At 40.0% G+C, this 22,362-nt stretch overlaps 1 long non-coding RNA gene and 1 other non-coding gene across 2 annotated transcripts; one reads left to right on the top strand and one right to left on the bottom strand.

Moving 5' to 3' along the window:
- Positions 1–944: 944 nt before the first annotated feature.
- TRNAE-UUC (transfer RNA glutamic acid (anticodon UUC)) lies at positions 945–1,016 on the top strand. The gene has a single exon. It is a non-coding gene; the product is annotated as a tRNA-Glu (tRNA).
- Positions 1,017–16,070: 15,054 nt separating this feature from the next.
- Positions 16,071–21,388, bottom strand: LOC146761722 (uncharacterized). The gene is made up of 3 exons (XR_014942478.1): positions 21,170–21,388; positions 17,200–19,534; positions 16,071–16,768 (listed from the first exon to the last, which is right to left on the bottom strand). It is a non-coding gene; the product is annotated as an uncharacterized LOC146761722 (long non-coding RNA).
- Positions 21,389–22,362: the final 974 nt, after the last annotated feature.

Below are 22,362 nucleotides of genomic sequence, written 5' to 3'. Positions count from 1 at the left end.
TAGGTATCTCGGGGCTATGTCTAATCAGGTTTTAACACCTCTAAGACTGGAGACTTCATAACCTCTCTGAGCAAGCTGTGCCAGTGTCCAACTGCACTCACAGTAAAGCAGTTTTTCCTAAGTTTGAACAGAATGTCCTATATTTTAGTTTACATCTGTTTTTCTTGTCCTGTAAATGGACACTGTGGGAAAGTCTGGTTCCATATTCTTTCTACCTTCCATCAGGCATTTGTACATCTGAGCCTTTCCTCTTCCAGAGCAAAGAGTCCCAGTCCAGGTCTCTTTAGTACTGGGCATCCCAGAACTAGACACAGCTCTCCAGGTGTGGCCTCACCAATGCTAGGCAGATAGGTAAGATCATCTCCCCCGACCTGATGGGAGGAAGGTGTTGGAAGGGTTGTATTTCCAGAAGGCCATTGGCATTCTTTGTCAAAATGGGACATTGCTGGCTCACGTTAACCTTGTCCAGCTGTAGTCCAAAATGCCTTTTCTACTAAGCTGCCATCCACCTTGTCCTAGTGCATGGAGTTGCACTGCAGCACTTTGCTTTTCCCCTTTAACTTGGTGGGATACCTGCTGGCCCATTTCTCCTTTCTGTCAAGGTCTCATGGAACAACAGGATAGTGTAGCAGCTACTCTTCTCAGTTTCGCATCATCTGCAAATTTGCTGGGAGTATACTTTGCCACACTGGTAAGGTCATTAATAAAGATGTTGAACAGGTCAGGACTCATTATCAAACCCTGGAGTACACCATCAGTGACTTGCCTCTGTCATACCAAGGAACACGGTCCTTAGAAATCAATAGTTCAGCCAGTTTCTGTTCACCTCTCAGACCACTAATCTCACATATCTAGCTCATGCTTTTTCAGCTTTTCTGTGAAGATATTACAGGAGACAGTATTGAAAACCTTGCTTAGGTCAAGATAACAACTAGCTCTTGTGTTCCCACATGGTCTAGCGGTTAGGATTTCTGGTTTTCACCCAGGCAGCCCGGGTTCGACTCCCGGTGTGGGAAATCTTTTAGTGTTCCATATGGTACCTGTTTTGGGGCTTTGGTGGGTAAGAAAAGCACTGGCCTTGACAGGAGGCAGCGGCACAGACTGGATAAAGGAAGAGAAGTTCCCATTAGCTATAAAGTATAATTTTAGGGGTGCATCTTGGGACCAGTGCTCTTCAACATCTTTATCAGTACATAGATGATGATGATTGAGTGCACTCAGCACATTTGCTGATGACACCAGTCAGGCTGAGGGGTGCAGCCAACCAGAGGGGCCTGAAAAGGCTTGAAACGTGAGCCTACATGAACCTAATAAGGTTCAGCATGGCCAATTGCAAGTTGTTGCACTAGGGTCAAGGCAATCCCAGATATGTGTTCGAATTGAGAGAGGAACTCATTGAGAACATCCCTGAGGAGAAGGACATGGGGGTACCCAATGGATGAAAACTTGGACATGAGCCATCAGTGTGCTCTTGCAGCCCCAAAGGCCAGCAGTACTCTGGGCTGCATCAAAAGAGAGGTGGTAAGTCGAATGAGGGAGGTGATTGTCCAGCCCAGGCAGGGCTTCAGGTGATCCTGTTGCTTTCTGACACAAAATGTAAAGCCCATGCAGCTTATGTATTGTCATTTGAGTTGTGCATCAGCATTCTAAGGAATGTCAAAGCTGCTGGAAGCATGATACCTACTATTTTTTCCCATGAAAACCAGCTCTGTCAAAATTTATTGGAATGGGGCCGTGATCTCCTTGTCTACATTTGGAGTGACAGTACTCCTATTGATGCTGATAAGGAAAATCCAAGACACATTACGAGTTGTATTTTATAACATTGAATCAGAGTCTTGGAAAGTAAAGATGAATTAAAATTACACGCTGCCAGACAGTACTGGGTGAGTTATTATCATTGCTATTCGATCATTAATAATTAAATAAAAATAAAAAGCTTCTGTTCCACAGTGTTTCTAGTGGGCTGAAAGAGATCAATGTCTCATTTTTCACCTAAATAGGAATCCATAGACTCCCTCAACTATTCTCATTTCACTTTCTAGCTGAGACAGCATTCCAGAAAAAGGATAAAATTATCCTTGTTCAAAACAAAGTTCTCTCCTCTGGCTGGACAAGCTCTGTGGAAGAAGTGGCTGCTGAGAGAGGGAAAGGAGAAAAGCCAATGTTATGCTGCCTTGGGACCACTCTACCTTCTGGAACAGGGAAAGCTGAAATAACTTTGCATCTTGAAGAAATGTGCTCTCTGCTCCATTGGCCTCTACCGGCCCCATCTCACCTCTCCCCTTACTTCTTTTCAGCATGCTGTTCTCCAGACCCATAACACATGTCTGTGGAACAAAGAGTGAATTAGCAAACAGACTTATGTGGTAAGTCCAAACAGAAAACCATCTAATGTTACAGTTTTCACCACAGGAGAGACCTTTGTCTGTATGGTCCAAGTACAGCAGTGGAATAAACTTCCAGAGGTTGCAGAAAGCTGCAGGTCAGGGTAACCACAATGTATTGAAATCGCACCAAATACTCATTAATCAGAAGCAAGTCTTTTTTTTCAATGACTAGTTCAGTGTCATCTGCTAGAAACACTTAATGTCCCTCAGTATTTTTTAGTTGCCAGTAATTTGTATCTGGAAGAGTAACACCTGCAATAGCTAAGGATGGAGTTCAGCTCACACTGTAATCTGCTTTATGGCCTCATCAAAAGTCCAACAAAGCTGATAGGGAGACTTCAGCTTCAACTGTCTTTTGCTCAAGCATTAATCTAATGGACCATAACCATCTCAGACAAATTCTTTTTATATCAAAATGCCCCCTGAAGCTGCCTTCGTTTTTCTTTTTTTTTTATTGTTTCCTCAAAGTACATCCAGCTGTTCTTGTATCAGTTCGCTTTGCCCCAGACATTCCAATAGAAAATGGTGTGCATATTTTGTCAGTAACAACAGCTGACTCGTTTTCTTCAAACTATCCTGATTTTAAATCTGATGGAAATGGAGATAAAATGATTTACTCATCCTAACTTAGTTAGCTCACTATTTTTAAGATTATGAACATTACTTAGTTCTGCTCAATCTGTTTTAATTTCATTTTCTCTTTGCTCATACAAATAAGTTGTTAAGCAGGGGGTTATTCAGAACTGTAAGCGTCCAATGGACTTTAAGCACATATTATGATAGTACAGTGCAAAGAGAAAGTGGCAGTGATCTCTTCACTAATTCTAACTGCTATTGGTCGCATAACATGATAATAATAGTTTGCATTTCTGTAGAATATTTAGCTTCAGAAAAAGTCGTGAAGGATGCTGGACTTCTCTTGAGTAATTTATGAATTCCATATGTTTATAAGTGTCTTTAAATACTGTGACGGATTTACAGTATGAAAATGTGTTTCGTCCTAGGAGGTGCTGACTGTCCACAGGCAAGGAGGAATACAATTGCATTTAGGATTGCTGTAAATGCCATCTGCTTTGATGCTGTACATCTGTGCAGCTGTTGAATTCAGCAAATTCTGCCCACTGGGGCAGGATGTATCCCAGCCAGGATATGGAAGAGAATCAAAACTCCAGGAAACAGAGTCAAAAAATTTCTGAAGGAGACATGGAACAGGATTAATAGCAAGGGACTTGCTAGAAAAATTAATAAAGAAATGCCATTCAAGTTCTTTGATGAAGGACGGTAAACTTCTAGATAACATTGTTTGCCTGCTACAATCTAAAGTAAACATGCTGCTTTTTAATCTTCTGTTATAAAAAATAAGCTGTGATGCAGTGTTAAGAAGTTTGCTCATAGAAGCTTACATGAAAGTACCATTCAGCCTAAAGGACCTTGCAGGATGAGGCTGACAGTTGCAAAGATTACTTCAATCCAAGGTCTAGTCCAAGGCCAGGAGAATTAGAGCTTTTCTCTCAGAGAGGGACAAGATGTACTCAAAGGAACCAGAATATGAGACAAATAATTTGCCCAACAAACATGATTGAAGACTGATCCCAGGATGTCCAGGATGAGAGTCTGGAAACTTTGCCCTCTGTTCACCTGAGTACTTGAAAAGAGGGAAACATTTTGATGTTTTCAGTCATCACTTTTCATTGTTCCTGTTTGAGACAGAAACATTTTTGACTGCTGAAGTACTCAGACCGCCTGACTTAACATTCATCTACGCCTCTGGATGACAAGGAAGGTACTGCAGCTTGGATGTTGCAAGCTGATGTTCACTACTATAGCTTTAGGTGCGTGGCCTTGTGTTTGGCCCTGGAGTATGGCTCCAGTGGGTCACCACAAGGCCTTCCAAGAGGAGGGCTTTTCCCATTGTCAAAATAATCAGTCCTTCTTAGAAACAAGTTTTTATGCCCTATGCAGCAGACAATATTGTAGGCATTGTAATCTAACTTTGGTATAACACAAGCAAGCCATTAGATCTGAATTCTGTTTCTGTGGAATCAATAGCAGAACCTCCGCTGACTTTACTAGCAGCAGAAGTTCAACTCTTGGATGCAGTTTTTACATTCCTGCAAGGGTGAACAAAATCATTTATTTTAACCATGAGAAAGTAGGACCACACCAATACAATAGCAAATTCCACTGTCAAATGAAAGAAATAGTCATATAATTTAATGTCATGATGTTAACATCATTACTCTAAGGCCATTCCCTTGTTCACATGAAAAAGCAGATGGAATGAGCAGGTTCATCATCTTTGAGATGTACATTTGAATTTTTTTTTAGGTAGTGCAAACCTGAGATGGAAACATACTCTGCGCCTTTATAGTGCCTTCATAGTGCCTTCATGAGGTCTTGAATCTCTATCCTTCCACTGCTACCTAAGTTCCGTAGGGCACCCAAGATGCAAAACTGCCGTGACTCACTTTTAAAAGATTAAAACAAAATACTTAAGTAGAAGTCACATGTCTCTATTTTCAAGACCCAAATCCATAACTCTTGTGCATCAGCCTTCTTTAGGAGCAACCATGCTACCTTGTCAGACAGATAACAACTTCCTCTCTCTTCTCTTCCTGCTTGTTCTGATTCAAGCAGTGACCATCATGTGACATAGCTTAGAGTGGCATTTTTGTTGTTCCACTTTATTTACTGTAATTCCTGAGATTCCAGCATGTAAAACACTACTTAGACCAACAATATGACATTCATTAGAGATGCCTATGTATAAAATACTGCACTAGAGGGCAATGAAAGGCTGAGGTACTGTTGTCTTGTCTCATTCACTAGTTGCTTACCTGTAAAAGTTAATTTGGATAGGGCTACATCATGAAGAGGGAGAAAGGAAAGAGTGTTTGACCTTTGTATAAGGAGCATAAGAGCATACTGATGACTCATCTTGAACATCTGTAATGAAGATTGTTGTTGTACATTATATATGACAGACATAAAATGAGAATATACACCAAATATGGTATCAAGGCTATGGTGTGAAGGGGAGATATTTTCCCTCATTCTGCACTATGTGACTGCTGGAATAACATAGTGGAAGAAAAAGGGTAAAATAAGAGAAATGATAGAAAATTCAAAAACAGCATTACTCCTGGAACTAAAGTATTCTGATAATGGAAAGTGCAGTACTATTGTAGAAGAAAGCAAGTGAGTAAAATAAACGTGGCAATAGCAAAAACAGAATGGACAGAGATGATCTGATTTATGTTCCAACTCAGATGACATAGACAAATACAATCCCAGATACAGATTAGATAGCAGCAAAAGACACCACTTCCCATTACGATTGTCTTTACATTGTGCTGTGTGAATAGGCTCTTGGTCCAGGAGTGCAGAGGTTTGGTTGTCTTAACACACACAGTGCCCCTGCTTCCCTTTGGAGAGTTCATTTGGTGCTCTCCTGAAAGCAGACACAGAATTGATAGCACAAAGATCTCTAAATGGATGAGAAAATGTCAAAGGCCACTTCCTAGACAAAATGGAGTAAGCCAGCAGTCATCACAGGTTTTGAGATCTGAAGGTTATGTGCTGAAGATACTCCTCCGTGCTCTAGGTCTAAGGATATTCCTCAGACGTCTTTAGATTTCTTCCCAGTATCTTCTGCACAGGTTTTGCATGTGGAGTATTTTTAAAAGAATGAAAAAAAGTACATAAGAAAAACACAAAGTCTTGCATGCAAACTCAAGGTTTACTTGGACAACTGGGTATGCCTCCAGCTCATCTTGCATCACCTCCTGCTGGATTCTGGCACATCTGCATTCCCTGGTTTGGTATGTTTAGGGTGCAGGAAGGGCACTAAGGAAGATTTTTTTCCTTAAGACTAATCTACTGCTACTAGTCAGCCTTCTAAAAGGACATGGATTAACAACAGATGTTTTCCCAGTGGTACAATGGAAAAAGTTTTTTGGTTGGTTTTTTTTTTTTTTTTTTTTCTGAATAAGAAGAAAAGGACATATTTCTCTGGACTTGGTACAGTCTGTTATGGTTTGGGTATGGTCTTCATCCACAATAGCTTTGGTAACAACACATATAATATAAGACAACAATCTTGCCTTCAGTTATTCAAGAGAAACCTGACTCCACTCCTGAGACAATACATCTCTGGCCAAAGGAAGTTCAGTTGGCTTCTTCTTTCTCTGAAAAACAGACCACACAATTGTGGTGGATAAAAGAGTAGCAAAAAAAAATAAAAAATCATTTTCAGACAAATATCTTTATTTATTTATTTATCTGTTTGTTTGTTTATTCCTGAAATACAGTCTTGTTCCCAGTCCACCCACACTGGCAATATGAACTACTGCATATGCTTCATGAAAATTACCATCTATTGCTCAACTGTTTATTTTTGCAATCACTGGATTTCATTTCATTTGTTTGCCTTTTGACCCTCTTTTGATTACCGAGAGTTTTAATGATCAAGGGATTGCTAGATTAGAGTCTCTTTAATACAATATGCTTCCCACAGAAAATTGTAAGAATTTCACTGATGGTATTGATCCTCTGATTTACTCCCACAACAAAACAAGTACTAAAGTTACAAGCAAGGGATTTTGAGTATTCTGCTAACTTTCTCTCTGATACTGTGTTTTTTTAATCACTTCTTTGTGAAATTCATTTAAAATTTGAAACCCAGTGATGTGGTTTATCTCAGATTTTTTGAAAATCTATCAGCTTGAATTTTTCCAGTAACGTCTTTGCTGAGTCAGGTTTATTGACCCCTGTAGCTGCTTTTTGTTAAACAATCTGCTGAATTGGACATTGCACACTTGAGCAAAATATAATATAATATACTTGAAATGCCACCAAGTATATTCTATTTCTGAAACGCTCTGGTATTCTAAATCACTCAGTGATTTGAAAGTCAATAGGATGAAGCTCAGGAGAAATGAAAGAACTAGATTTACCATTAATCTGATTTTTGGAAGTGACATTTCTTTCTGCATGTGGATGCTGAAAAAGCTGCCAAAACCAGACTTTATTAAAAGATCATGAATATTACTTCCTCTAATCCCCAAGTACAACACTGCTTGATAAAAATAATGTAATCTTCAGTCCCTTCTATCCACCTTCTATTGTTTTATGCCAGTTATTTGTAAAAGGAAATGTCTGACTATTTAAATTGGAATAGTTGGTCCACTACTTGATTGATTTCTTCTCCCTCTGCATTACCAGTCTGGATTTAAACAGCAGGTCATTGTGTTCAGATTATCTCATGTTTTAATCCTTTTGCTTTTGTCTTTTCACTGTCTAAATGAAATTCGCTCCTCCTCTTGTTAGAACTTCTATGCTTTTACCACTGCACTCAAAAAGTGACCCTTGTCCTGTTTGGCATACCAAGGGGATTCATGGGCTAGATGGAGCATCTTGGTGCAGATGTCCATGGTCAGATCCATTATTTTGACTGCAGATCATTCCAAGTTGAGAAGTGTAACAGGTCACATCCTTCAGTGCCTTGGTGCCAAGTGACAGCACAGTATGATAATGGGCTTGTGCCCAGCATGAAAACTAACTCCAATTGAATTCTGCAAGCCATTATTAAAGGTAGATAGACATCCTCTTCCTTCACTGACTGTAAAAATAACAGCAAGGAAAATGTAGATAATGCAAAATATCAGATAGCCAACCAAGCAGCACAGTTTAGCTAACGTGGCGACTGTGGTGTTGTACAGACTCTGTCCTACACTTAATCATGGCCACTGTCTTTTTAGATCTCACCTGCCCCCGAGTAACTGGTATCTGAGGGTATGACTGCTCTTTGTAACCAGTGCTTTCCACAAGAAAAATCATGTTGATACTGATAGCAAAACTTCAGAGATGTCCCTGCATCCCTGTGTACCAGCAGCCAACTAGACTTCTTGCACCCAACACTTCTGGCCAACAAGGTCTCCCTGACACCAGTCGAGCCTTTGACTCCTCCAGTTGGATATCACATAGGCTGTTTCAGACCAAGAACATTCACATTTTTTTCATGTGGTCCAGACATTTTCCATGCTGACTGGGTTTGTGTACAACTGCCACACAGAGCTGGAAAGATGAAGGAACCAAAGCTTTGTACGTTCTTGGTTGAAGAGCTTGGCAGGGCATAATTTGTAACAGCAGCATATTGTTCTTACTTGGCTTTAAATCTTAGCACTGCACTTCCTCAAGCAACTATCTGAAACCCCAGAGCTCGAGATGAAAGATGATGGACCTCAGACATCTGACCGCAGTGTTCAGACCTGCCTGCTGTGACAGCACTGTGCCAGTGCCACGTTCAGAGGCACTGGTAGGTTGGTTGGATTTTTAGGGCTGGGCTGTCTCAGCACAGAGCCTCCTTTAACAATATCAGCTTTCCCTGTTTTTTGATACAGTATTTAAGCCATGCATTTGTTTCTAGAGTTCACCATTACGAGACATTTGCGCATCCTCTGCTTGTTGGGACAGGCGTGTTAGTGACAGCACGTATACACTAGGATGTCTCTGTACAACATGCTGTCACAACTTCCTCTCCAGGTGTGCACATTTCATTATGTAGCATTTAACTTTGTGTTACTGTTTGTTTGATTTCTTCACAGCAAATCTAGTTATTTCCAAGGCTGCTTGGAGCCTTTAGTCTTGTTATTTTGCTATTTTTCCTCATCTGTTTAGGCTTAAGCACTCCAAATATGATAAAAATAAAATAAAATGTTTTATTTACTTGTAAGACACCTTGGATACTGAATACAACCCATATGGTGGCTGGAGGAAACTATCTCCCAAAGAGGGTGTTGAATATGCACAAATATGTGCTTGTTTTTTGCTAAGGGCACCTGCCAGAACCCTGCTGACACATCAAGTGTAAAAAAATATTTGGCATTGATCAACTTCTCCAAAATTTCCTTGTAGATATTGAAAAATATTCTCTTTTATGTATTTATTTAATTCTGAGTGATATTTCCTGGTCCTCGTGGACACATCTATGCTGGAAAATTAAATGTGCCAAGGCACGTTTTCTGACACCAAGGCCAACTGGAATGGTAATGGCCAGAGTCTCTTCTCATGAATGTCCTTTGAAACAGTGGCATATTAGTAGGGATGGACTCTGAAGCAGTTATATCTACTTACATAAGCACAATTTGAAAGGATTCAATCAGAAGTCAGACAATGCTGGAGTGAGTTCTGGGTGGAGTTTTGGGAGAGGAGGTGTTTGCCACTAAGTTGTGGCAGTGCCTTACCTCACCTGTTGCTTACCTGAGAGCACTGCCGGGTTTTGGGTTGCATGGGGACCTTGGCAAGGGCTGTGTGCTCTTGCCTTCACCGACTGTTTCAGGGTTTCCAGAGAAACCCAAGGGCTCATCAAAGAGCTGGGCAGCAGGTGTCATCCGGTCTGTGTAGTGACACTAGAGACAATATGGGGTATGGGCAATCTGGGCAGCTCTTCCATTATGTCTTATATTTACAGCTGTGGGAACTTACGAAGGGCCTGCAATATGATGCTCCCTCATTTTTGTTTTATTGTATATATTCTAGAAGTTTAAGTAAATTTCTAAGCATTTTGTTATTTTGCCTGTTGGTGAGACTGAGAATTTGGCATACATTTAAGTCAATAAATGTGTGGTGAGCAAAGCGGCCTGCAGCACATAGTGGTGGTGTTTAAGGCTGTGCAAGCTCTGGGGCTGGAAGCAGCACCTGGGAGAGTCCCTGTAGATCAGAACTTGAACAGAATTGCTTGATGTACTGGGCTGCCCCACCTTAGCCATGCTCAGCACAAGACAAAGGCGTACCCTTTCCTTCACTGTCTTCCCTATGCCATGCTCCATTATTCGTGAGAGGATGTTGTATTTCTCCAACCAATATTTTGAATGACTTCAGCCTGGTTGGATAAATGCATTCTTCATGAAGACTCAAGATTTGTCATGGAAACCTGAAATACTGATATTTACTTAGTAAATCACAGATAAGACTATAACTAAACAGCTATCAGTACCACAAGCTTTCCCTGATCTGGAGTAATGTGATGCAGGAATTTCATAGCATCATAGAATTGTTAAGGTTGCAAAAGACAACTAAGATCATCTAGTCCAACCATCAGTCCATCACCATCATGCCCACTAGCCATGCCCATCAGTGCCATGTCTCTGTTTCTTGAATACCTACAGGGATGTTGCTGTCTTGAAAACCTCCAGAGACCTTTCCTGCAGGCACCAGCAGCTCTTCAGCCCTTTATCTCCATCTCCAGCTTGAAGCAGACTGCTGAACTGCAGTGTGGTCTGCAAGTCTCTGTCTGGGTGTTTTGTCCAGAGGCCAACATTCACTGACATGCTCTTCATAACCCTCAGCAATGCAGTCAGTTCTTCTGCTTTTCTCAACCCTGGTTGCTCTGATGATTTAGTGTCTTATTTGATTCTGACCCCAGGCTTGGAAAAGTGAATGTTGCCAACCTGCTTGGAGCACACTGGCTATTTTACAATTAATAACATCCCTATTGTTTCCTCAAAACCTCTTGATATTTTTCAGCCTGAACTTACCTTTGCCATTGTTTAATTTCCTCTCTGTTTGACCTAATAGCTTGTTTTGATTTAACTCTATGTGGTCAGGCATGACACAGGTTGAACTGAATAGTGCATAACATTTGAAAAGAGCACAAACAATTGTCTTTATGCAGCCCCAGTTTGCACACTGATACCTACTTTACATACTGCTTTCATTGAATTGCTATCAGCCCTGCACCTGTACTTCAGCTCTAACTGGAAATCTGCATATTTGCACCTCGAAGTGCCTGGCAGCAAGTAAAAGGCTGAGTTAAGTCAGTGTTTGGTCAGACTTTCTTTTATCATGTTTCCTAAAGAAAACTGGCTTTGGTCTACATGTTTTCTGGGAATTTCTGCTTTTGCAGAGACTTCTATTGAAGTTTATTTTTCCCAGTTTTCACCACCATTACTGCTCACTTCCCAACCAAAATTAATCACCCCCAACCAAAAATGCCGACTCCAGCCCTTGAAAGCATACCCCCTTAGGTGTCTTCTTTATGGGCTATGAAAGTCTGCATGAGGCTGCCCAAACATATGTTTGTACATTCAACATCTGGCAAACCCTGGCAGATGTTACCCTCTCTATCATGTTACAGAGCCCAGTTTTCAGGTGCAATTCCTACATAGGTAAAACTTTCCCCTGTTTGAAGTGTGGGCTTGCAGCAGACCTCAGGCTGATCCTTTGCTTGCATGATCTGGTACTAATCTCTTGGCCCACGTCCATGAAGCTGATCAAATCGCGGAGAGATATTTAGCCTGTTTCTGCAGCAAGGGATAATTAACAGGCTTTGGATTCCTACCAGCCACTTGAATGAATAGAAGGGACAGCAGGAAATAAGGATGAGTAATGCTGGAGTCAGAAGTTCTTCGAAAGAGAAGACCTCTTCATCTCCAACATCATTTTGGTTGCTTATCGCTTCTTGATGTACAAACACTGGCTTCCAAGCTGTGATGTTAATAAAGAGCTGCTTTTTATTATTATTATTATAATTTTTTCTTTTTTTGAGCCTCTAGCTCCCCTGGCTTTTCCTGAGCTTCCACCAGGGATTAATTCGGCCTAAAGCATCCACTCACAACTCTGATGGTTGCGGGGGTAGGCAGGCTTTCTGGCATGTGCTATGCCGAGTCATTACAAATGTGGTCTCTGGGACACAGCTGTGCTGGGGCTGCTGCTCTCTCTCACAGACACTTCATGATGCCGTAGGCTGCTGACACTGCTTGTCTTCTTTCTGCATTCCTACCTTGCATCCTTGCTGGGCAAAAATGAACTCGTCTTTCTGCGTTTCCCCCTGCCCTTCTTGGTGTCAGTAGCACTGATCAGAAGCAAACTTTTAATAAACTAATTATACTCTTTAACTGGAAGTCCATGATGAACTTGAGAACAAATAAGCTATAATTTGAGCTATTTGTTTCCAGCACTGACAGTAATAAGTTAAAGGAAAACATAATGGGATCCCACTAGATAGTGGGATTGAGTGCACTCTCAACAAGTTTGCTGATGACACCAAGCTGAGTGGTGCAGTTGACACAACAAAAGGAGGGATGCCAATCAAAGGTACCTGGAAAGGCCCCAAAGGCCAGCAGTACTCTGGGCTGCATCAATAGAGAGGTGGCCAGTTGAATGAGGGAGGTGACTATCCCTCTCTGCTCTGCCATTTTGAGGCCCCATTTGGAGTGTTGTCCCCAGGCCTGGGGCCACAAACACAGGAGGGATGTGGAGCTGTTGGATTGGGTTCAGAGGAGGGCTACATAGATGATCAGAGGGCTGGCTGGAACACCTCTCCTTTTTGAAGGATTTGGGCTTGCAATCTTTATATTGTAAAGCCAAATTTTGTTGGTAGAAGAGAAACTGCAGTATTTTCCCCAGACTTTCTTGGATACATAAAACCTGGAAGGCAGTTCTGAACCTCCACACCGTCTGACTGAACTGTGACCTCTGTTCTCCTCAAGTCTTGGGTGTTAGTCACCACTATATGTTGGCATGTGAATCACACCAGACACAATTTATGCTATCACTTTTTAGAGAACGCCTGAAAGAGAAAGAGGCAGCAGTGTCTGAAGGTCATTAGTCCTTTCCAGGGCAGATCTGGAGAATGGTGGCAGGGGATTTCCTTAGTGAAAGCCATGTGTTTGCCACCCAGCACTCTGCAGGCAGGTGAGGAACTAAACCTTCGTGGAGGGGTTGGAGTTTCATGATTCTTGAGGTCCCTTCCAACCTGGGCCATTATGTGATTCTGTGACCTGATAGTGGCCTATCAGTACCTTAAGGAGGGCTGTAAGAAGGAAGGGGACAGTCTCTTTAGCATGGTCTGATATGATAAGGTAAGAGGAAATGGTTTCAAACTAAGAGGGGAGTTTCAGATTGGATACAAGGAAAAAGCTTTTTACAATAAGAGTGGTGAAGCACTCTAACAGGTTGCCTAGAGAGGCAGTGAATGCCTCATCCCTGGAGACACTTGAGGTCAGGCAGGACAGGTTCCTGAGCTACTGTAGGTCCTGCTCTAGCTGTAAGTGTCCCTGTTCATTGGATGGGAGTTGGACTAGGTGACCTTTAACAGTCCTTTCCAACTCAAACTATTCTATGATTCCGAATCTGATCCTGAATTTAAAATCTCAAGCCAATTGCAACCACTAGTACTTTCTCATCATCTTTCAATTTGTCAAATGAGTTCCTTTCACAAAGATGGTAGAAGAGAGTCTTGTCATGTATGTTTTCTTCTTGCAGATAACATAGCAGTGGCACATTTGCAAGCCAACCAGCCCCTATTTTGGCATGCACTTCCTACATGTCTTACTGTAATGATCTTGGAAGATTCCTTGCAATGTATTTGTACTATAACATACTATCTTGTTCTCTTTCCTCTTCCACCTAAAAAACAAAGATCCGTGCAATCCCAGCTTAAGTATCTATGGCACCAAAGCTGCAGGTCACACGTTACAGTGACAGGTCATGAGCAGCATGTTCTCTTCTTCTCATTTCTGCTGTGTGCAGACTCTTTGAATAGAGCTGTGCCTCCAGAGTAAAACCCAAGATATGTCAAGCTAAGTTAATTTGTGAGCTAGACAAGTTTAACAGTATCCCTTTAAGGATTTTGCACAGAATGTACTGGTGTCTTCAGACTTGGAAAGAGTTCACTTTTCTGAGTCAGGCAATAGGAGCCAAATTCAGATGTGAATCTGTGTTCTGCAATTCTGGAGGGAGTCTGAGTTGGTGTATTTAACACCTTTTTCTGCCTTTCTTCCTCCCAGGAGTGCATTACACTGACCTAATTTCCCTCAGACTGACTTTTTATTTACGTTCACTGAGATGCACTCAGGCACTCATCCACTAGCCACAGTAAAAATGCCCTGGCTCCTCACACAAGCTCTGAACCTGACCATCCAAAACTGTGTTTAAGGAATTTAAGAAAGTCTTAAGTCAGTTAAGCCCCCACCAAACGGCAGAGAAAAGAGTGTATTAAGATCAGCTAATAGGAAAACATAAGTCCAAAACTGGAGGACTCCTGGTTCAGTTACTCCTGATCAATAGTGAGCAAACATTGTCTGGCCTTAGACATTTGCATTTACACCTAAATTATTATAAGGTTACATCTAAATATGGAGTGGGGGAATTTTCTGATGTATACATTGGACTCTGGTCTTGTGCTGTCAACAATGTTCTCATTACCAATGGTGTCATAAATTTAATTACCTACATACTTGCTACTGATACCTTGAAGGCAGCTGTTTATTACTTCAGAAGAAAAGAGAGAGCAATTGAAGAACATTTACAGACAAAAACATAGCATAGGTCATAAAAAATATATTCCTGTTCCTATCCATCTGTGATAAAACTTCAGAGTACCTTGGATGTTTAGATTTAAATCACCTAATGACTGTTATCAAACATTTGAGTCACATTTGCTTTGTCTTCACACTTGTGCAATAAGGTTGACATGAATACAGAAGAGTTTGAGTTAACCTACCATTCTGCAGACAGAGGCTTTACATATATCCACAGCGTGGATGACACTGCTCTGTAAAGCGCTGAAATAGCATGGACTTCAGAATTATGGCCTTACTGAAAGTGTTTCAATTGTCTGTTGATGACAGCATTGGAAGGATCTTTGGAAACATCCTGCAAAGACTGCAGTTGGTTGCCCTTTAGCTTAGAAATCACATATCCAGTTTCAAATATTCTGCATTGTATCTACCAAGTACCATGGTTCGTCTTCAACAGAGTATAACATCATATGCAATGTGTCCCATTAATTAATCAGATTTGTAGGCAATATGTGAAGCAGTCCATCTTTTGCACAATTCACATTTAAGAGACACCCAAACCTAGAAATAAAGTCACCAACAGACATTTTTTTTGTTGTTGTTGTTCAGAAATAAAGTCGGAAAACTTGAATATAGAACCATCAAGGTGACTTCACAGTCCAACTATCTATATCAAGCATGAAGGCCCGTTTGTCCTGAAATGAGGAATATGAAGCATGATGGATGCTTTCATGCTGCACCTGAGCCAGTGTTGAACGGCCACATCATGGAATGCAATTGTGGATGCATAAAATTAATGTCTAAAAAAGAAGTCTGTACAGCATCTTAATCACAGAATCACAGAGTCATAGGGGCTGTAAGGGACCACTAGAGATCATTGAGTCCAGCCCCGAAGAAGAATAACATCTTTCGGGGATATTTGACCTTAAAACAAAGCTACCTGGAAAGAGTCACCAACAAATTTGTTAGTGAAATAGTTGCAGTTACATTTGATTTGTTAACATTTTGACTGAACATCTGAATTTTTTAGGCAACCAATCTTAGGAATGCTAGTGGGCTTGACGTTAGTCAAGTTCCCAGGGAAACAGAGAATTGTATGTACCTTGGGAAGAGAAGTAGAAATTATTTGACTGAAATAGTTTTCCCATCCATGTGAAATTTGATTGGCTTCAGCAGTAGTCTACACTACGATTACCTGTGTTGTTCTCACTCTCTGGATGAATAACATACTTCAGCTTCCTGAGCTGCTAAGCTGGTACCTTTCATCAGCACTAAATTCACATTGAAAAGAAAAGGAAATGAAACCATTATAATTTAGTTAAGGAAATGTGCCAAGAATGAAAGTAGCACAGCCTTAATCCCTTCTTATGACAAAGGGACAGTTTTCACAGGTTGTGCATGATTAAAAAAACTATATTTTTTCATGAAACATTACTGACAGAGAGCCATAGAAAAGTTTTTATAAAGGGTGTAATTTATTTATGTAGTAGAAACAGCTTTTCCTTCCAAACATGAATTAAAGTCCAGGTTGTATGTGCTGAACTTGGAACAGTTTCTCTTATGTCATCTTCTCCCGTTGCTTGCCAAAGTGGAAGAGACAGAAGGCCCCATGAAGAAAACATCTCTCAGCATCAGCCAAATTAGCAAATGCGCGCTTTGAAATGAAGGAAAGGTGATCTCTCAGAGTAGTTTATTCCATCAACAATTTGCAGCATTCTCAGGACATCTGTAAGTAGTGTAATCTCAATTTCTTTTTCCTCAGCACTTTGTAAAATCGAATGTATGTGAAGAGAGGTAAGATAACTGATCAAATTTAGTTGTGATTACACATAACTTAAAGATTGAGTTTTAACAGGGCTCTGGAAATAGCACAGAAAACAAATTCTCTCATCTTTTTTTCTCACTCCAATGATTATGTTTACCAATACACTTTGTTTTTGTCTGGCCTGTTTTTTCTTCTTTTGAGTAAAAATAATAAAATGTCTTTCATTAAAAAAAAAAATATTCTGATTATTTTTTTATTCCTTCAGCACATGTTCTTCTCTCTTTTAGTTCAGTAGGGAAGGATTAACAACTCTGAAAACAAACAAACAGGAAGTCAGAGGATTAATTTGAAGTTTTGGGCAACATGGAAATCAGGTACATATTCTGCCATTGTCTGTGATGTGTGATAAATCATTTAAACTTCCCATCCAACTCAGAGTAATCAGTTGCTATTTGTTTCATTCATCTCAGAGAAGCTGAAGTTAAAATTATGAAGACCAGAGTATACAACTATCACAGGCTGATTTATTCTTCTTCTCCTACAGTGTAGGAATGCTATTCACAGTTGAGGAAGAAATAAATTACTAATCTTTTGTTCATAAAAGAAACATGACCTAGTGGAGTTTGCACAAGGTAGACTTCTTAAACTGGGTACAAAACTGCTTTGCTGTAGACATTAGTCTACATTAGTCCTACTGCCAAGCTTTGAAAGGGACCAACAGGTATCATCAATTTCAGCTCACCTCAAACCCAGTGTTTAGGAGTGTGGTCCAAATGCTTCTTGAACTCTTGCAGCTTGGGGACATGATTGCTCCCCTGCAGAGCCATTTCCAGTGCCTAACCACCTTCTTGCTGGTATGACATAAACATATATATGTTCACAAATGAGATACAGGAAAGGAAAAGTATAGTGAAATAGAGAGTAGTTTCTGTAGAAGCAAGCAGTAAAAGTGGATTGTTGTAGTGAATAACATAGAAGTCATTCACACTAAAACCTGTCAAAGTCAAGACCAGAACAAGTTTATCTATTTCACAGCATGTTGTGGCTATAGACAACCAGCTGCATAGCACTCTTTTTGGTCATTTCAACACCTGTTCTCTGTTAGCTGGGTAGATGAAGGTTTCCCTTATGGAAGTGGACTCTATTTTCTCACACACTATTGCGGATAACAATTTCTGGTCCCCGAAAAGACCCCTGGACAGAAATCAGCATCAGAACAAACACAACTGGGATAAGCTACTTACTAACATGATTCAGTGTACAGCCACTGCTAAACGGAGCCAAAATCACATCAACAGCCCAGTGGATTGTGTGTGTCTGCCATACACATACACGAAGGTCTGTTCCCATTCTTTGTGCACCACCAAAGTGAATAAATCTTTGAAAATATTGAAACAATACTAGATCCTATATGGTAGAATGCTTTTCACTCTTTCACATCACTTTTCTCCCTTCACAACTACGTGGTACCTTGGTTCCATATTGAAAATCATATGCAGATGACTGTAAAAGGAGTTTAGCAGTTGCCGACCCGGATGCCAGATTCTTCTCTTGCAAGAAAGCTTATATGAGCTATCACAGAGCAACGGAAGACATAGAGCCCCAAGTACAGCTGAGTTTAGGATTTCTGCCAGTAGTAGAAGCTGTAGTTAGTTGAATTTACACAATCTGTCCAGACTAAATGAGCAACAACAGGTTGGGGTCAGACTCCAGAGACTCTGTGTTTCAAGGTGAATTGCCAGCACTTGAAGGTTTCTATTGTGGATGATTGGTCAACATGCCCCTGAGAGCAGGCTTACACATCCAGCCAGAAATGGGTTGTAGCCTCCCTCACATCTCTAAGCTATGTATCTTTATAGGTTCTCTAATCTTTTGCTTCTCTGCCAGCTTCATACAATGGAAGGAATGATGTTTCAGACATTTGAACGTCACTTATGTTTATGAGTAAGCACTCTCCCCCTACTTGTTATCATGCAGGAGTTCAGTGCTGGGGTTAAAGACACAGAGACTCCATTTCCTCCTGAACATTTTAAGTAGTTATTTCCAAGTCTGCAGCCTGAGTAACACAGTCTGCTAGAACAGCAGTTTGGTCCTATCAGAGCACTGGCTCAGCCAGGCATGCCCTGAATGTATGCAGCAGTATCCACGAAAGCTTCTCTTCTCTAACTGCTTAGACGAGAGCCATGGTTAGAACTGTTACAATTCAAGTTTATTCTTCTCTTTTTCCATTTCCTTTTTTCTTCTTTGCCTGTAATCATGTATTTTTTTGCTGACTTTTTTGGGCTCAGAAACTGATGTAGTCAGTGTTCTCAGTCTTCAGCTGGAATAGAAGGACTTGCAGTGGAACTTAGAGCACGAGGAATGCACAAAGATTGCCTTATTCTTTTTAGATTCCTTGTTCTTGAGCTAGTTGTCTGTGGCCTTTTGTATGAGTATTCTAGTCCAAAGTGTGAAGTCCTTTAAAGTCATGTGGACTATAGGCAATGGGTTTTCCAGAGTTCAAGAACATTGCATGCTGCTCCATCAATGAGTGGGAAATTAACTGTTTTTGTTTGGTTCTTTAGTCACAAGACTGCCCTTTGGTGAGCAGGTGAGATGGCTTGTTCTGCTTTTGTCACCTCCAGGCAGCTGTAGTCTGCTGAAGAGAAGCATTTGCTCAAGATGTGCTGTCAGTTCCAGAGTACTGGTAGTTTTGTCTAGTCGATATTTGTAACCACTAAAAGGCAGAAGATGACCCGTGCAAAAATAGTTCAGTAAGGGAGATGAGAAGCCGTCTGAATCACTTCTCATCAAACACGTTATGTAAAACGAGCAAATAGATCAAACTGGTAGACTTCAGTAACGGCATTTTCCAGCTTTCAACTGGTGCATCTATGCTCTAACTCACAGGAGAAATATGTTCTCAGCTGGAATGTGCACGTATCCTTATTCTCCATGGTACAGCTCATTCTCATTTGGAGGCTTTCTTGCACAAACTAGGAATGGTCAGGCTGAAAAGCTTCCAAGTGTGACACAGTCCAGGTTTTTCTTGTGGTGTGTCACTGTCCTCTTTTCTTCTTTTTTGATTATGCTTCCCACTTGTTCAAATGATTTAACCAAAAAGAAGAAAATAAAGGACAAATTTTGTAATTTTGATAATGTTAGAACAAAATGTTTCACATTTTCAGAATTCCGCTTTACTCCCCCACATTGTTTGGCTGAAACAATTTGCTGAATCCAATCCAAGCTCCCAAATAACTTCAGTCATCCTGCATTTTTTGGCGAGTAAACTATTTGTCTAAAAATCTTTGTTCTACTCAGAAATTTATCTCAAAGTTTTCACAGATGAAATTTAAAACAGAACAGTTGCCACTGCCATATTTTTTGGAGGGGGAGGAGGGAATGACCAACCACTTGTGGTTACAAGGATCATGGTGCAGGGACCCCAAAAGCTTTGATGTCAGAAGTAAGAGGTCAGCCAAGCATAGAGTAAATAATAACAGTCTACCTGCTTGTGAGCTCTTGAATTTTAATTGACTTCTCTCCTCAGACTGAGGAATATGTGCTGTTTTACATCTCACTGGAGACTTACTGAATTTCAGTTATGCGTCTTGTCTGTCTCTCTAGGTTGTGCAATATTTAATTAAATAACGATCTTCAGGTGTTTCAGGGTCCGTGGGTAAAAGAGAACAGAAACATTCAATTTGTTCTTACAAATTTATTGCTTTGTGTTTATGAGATACTAACTGTGTAGACTTTACTTGCATAAGTAATTTTACTTTTTGTAACATCTCTAACTAATCACAGTTGCAGCATGACAGATCCAAATTAGACAGATGTTTCTTAAAAATGAAACGTCCAAAGGCAATAGTGTTAGAGTTGCCAATGAAAAAAACAAAGACATCTGTAGTTTTAAACTTAATTTGGAAGTTTTTCATTCCTTCCCCTATGTTTCTGTAATTTTAGGTCACGTTATAATCGATCTGTGTGGCTGATTTGTGAAGTCTATTATCTAGTGATGTCAAAAAATGACAATGAAATCTGCTTAATTTGGTGTCTTTCTGTGAACTTCATTATACTTACCAAATATTTCTTCTCGAGTAACAGTTTCTCATGGGTTGTTAGACTAGCAAACGTGTACTCCATGCACTTTCATATGTCTATTAACTTAAAGCACAGATCCTGTGGATCTTTTTTTTTTTTTCTCTTTCTAGTCTCATGCAACACAAGAAAAGACTGCCCTGTATTTCTGCATAACATTGCTTATTCTTGAGTTAGTTTACATCTAGTGGCACTGATCTTCTGAGCAACAGATCTGATGAAATCCCCAAACCGGTCATTTTTAATATGGTAGAAAGGTAGAGACAAGAGCCACATTACTTAACATAATCTGATTGTTTTCTGCTTTCCTTTTTCCCATTCAGGCTGATGTAGTGGAGAATTCAAGTTAGTAGTAAGTGTGGTATAAATGTTTATGTAGAATAAAATTGAAGTGGGAAAGACAGAGAAAGAATACTTGTCCCACTCTGCATACACTTAATTTATTTTGGGAGATGTTTCATGGAAGTCGAAACTTGTGAGCTGCCATCTGTACAGAAAAAATAACAGTGCAGGTTAAGAATTTATCAAAAGTTTGTGTTCTAGGTACATATTTTTTCTCTATTTCAGCTTTTCAGTCCAGAAAGCACATCTGATTTTTATGTCCTTTCTGAGAAGACTAAGGTGAAGCTTACCTCCAGATTTCCCGATAGGCTGGAAAAGGATAGGTCATTTTTCTGAGGCAGTCTAACGCTTCCTCACTGTTGTTGTTTTCATGTGAACATGATGCAATTTTCTTTTTCAGAGTCTGCATTCCAGTGGTGCGAAGTCTGACTCTGAGCACATGTGGGCAGAGGAATGGGTGCCCTTGCCCACAGGATCCCTTGGTTCCTGTATTATCAAATCACCCAAGCTATTGGCTTTCTGAACTTGTGGGAGTGAGCTGCAGCTTAAAGTACCATACTTTTTTAATTGATAGGCCTTTTAAAATTTGATATGCCAATTAATATGAGTATAAATAAACTCATCAAGGCACACGGGTATTAATACAGCTCTCTGAAAACAGAATTGACTTTGTTTTCCTTCTTAAAGCTCAAAATAAATGATATTATAAAACACACAGTGATCCTTCAAACTATGACACCAAGACACAAAGTGTTAATTCTACATTTAGATTTCAGATATAATTAATTTTTGAAATGCTGATTTTCTGTTATCATCGTTCTTTTAAAGCTCATCTTTAGGATTTGTCTATCAATCAGAAATTCCATGAAGTCTTAGAGAGTAGAAGTGACTCAAGTGCTGTATTCAAAAAGAATTAATGGGATTAGACACAAACTAGTCTTATTTAATGAACATTCAAGTGCTCATTTTTATTTTTAATATTCTCTTTAGGATATTTTTAGGGCCTCATTTGAGTGATTTTGCATACTGTATCATTAAATTACCATAATAAGTAAATTTAGTAATTAATAACTGGAAGTAAGAGAACATCTCAGGGCCACTTTTAACCTGTTCATCAGCCATAAAAGAAACAAACAAAAAGAGAATTAAAATGCATTTAATTGATGCTTCTTAGATTTTGAACCTGGAATCAGACTCCCTAGATGTCCAGACGTTCAGAGTCCTGATCTGATATTATGAAGTAGACTCTACTAGAACTGTTATATCACAAATAAAGCTAGGATGTCATGTGGCAAATAACTATTTCAGGTAATATAAACTCTCTATACCAAACATACCTTTCTTTGGCTAGGCAGCAATTCTTGTATTTGTTCCCCATGACATTTTTTGTGCTATTGCACAGAGCTTTCAAGAGTTAAATGGTGGTCTGTTTACTTGAGACCAATAGAAAAGTTCTTTCATGGCTCAAAAATAATTTTTGTAT

Source organism: Coturnix japonica, chromosome 2 (genome assembly GCF_054131305.1).
Source record: "Coturnix japonica strain WE chromosome 2, WE-NBRP24, whole genome shotgun sequence".
Taxonomy (NCBI): domain Eukaryota; kingdom Metazoa; phylum Chordata; class Aves; order Galliformes; family Phasianidae; genus Coturnix; species Coturnix japonica.
Note: the sequence above shows the minus strand (reverse complement) of the source record. Positions and strands in the feature narration are given on the sequence as shown.